An 873-nucleotide genomic window follows, 5' to 3' on the forward strand; every position below is an offset into this window, starting at 1 on the left:
AATGGCATTTACGTCATTAAATTGATACCTCAGCATCAAGTGTCCTGCAGTGGTCCAGTGGTAAAGTGTATATAAGTGATGCGTATTCTTGGAGTTGCGAGTTCAAACCCGGATTAAGCTATATATATATATCTATATATATATATATATATATATATATATATATATATATATATATATATATATATATATATATATATATATATATATATATATATATATATATACAACATGTTTTGTTTTGGTTGTTTGTTTTTGTATAAAGCCTCACACACTATATTAAGCGAGTTTGTTTTAAACATGACATACATATTAATTCATTTTACCAGGCCTTATTCCACACAACTCCGTGAATTTCCCGTGGAGCCAGCCAGCCAGCCATTCAAACAAAAACAAACGAAACAAAACAAAACAAAACAAAAAACATTAGTGCCAACAGCATTTGGTGTTCCCAGGCGGTCACCCATCCAAGTACTAACCAAACCCAACGTTGCTTAACTTCGCTGATCGGACGAGAAGCGGTGTTCTCAACGTGGTATGGCCGTTGGCATGAGACTGCCTACACATTGTGGCTAATAACCAACTCTTTTTAGTCATCACGGCAGGATACGGACCTTCTTGTGGTGTCTTAATGGTAATTGTATCCTAACATATTTTTGTCTCCTTGGCATGGATATTTAACATCGTTTATTCAGTCTTGGGTTTATGTTCTTTCGCCATTTACAGACATTTTACATCTACCTACTTCCTCAGCCTACCCTGCCAATTTCTAATGAATTTGTGGATTTTCTTTTGTAATACATACATGTGTGTGCTCATCTGCTCTTCAGTTTTTATGATATTTGTCTCATCTGTCCTGCTTTATGATACTTT

General features: G+C 34.8%; 1 non-coding gene across 1 annotated transcript; it reads right to left on the reverse strand.

Annotated features, from left to right (window-relative positions):
* Window positions 1-430: 430 nt before the first annotated feature.
* LOC138361757 (5S ribosomal RNA) lies at window positions 431-549 on the reverse strand. Its single transcript, XR_011227162.1, has one exon. It is a non-coding gene; the product is annotated as a 5S ribosomal RNA (ribosomal RNA).
* Window positions 550-873: the final 324 nt, after the last annotated feature.

This window comes from Procambarus clarkii, unplaced genomic scaffold, assembly GCF_040958095.1.
Source record: "Procambarus clarkii isolate CNS0578487 unplaced genomic scaffold, FALCON_Pclarkii_2.0 HiC_scaffold_699, whole genome shotgun sequence".
Taxonomy (NCBI): domain Eukaryota; kingdom Metazoa; phylum Arthropoda; class Malacostraca; order Decapoda; family Cambaridae; genus Procambarus; species Procambarus clarkii.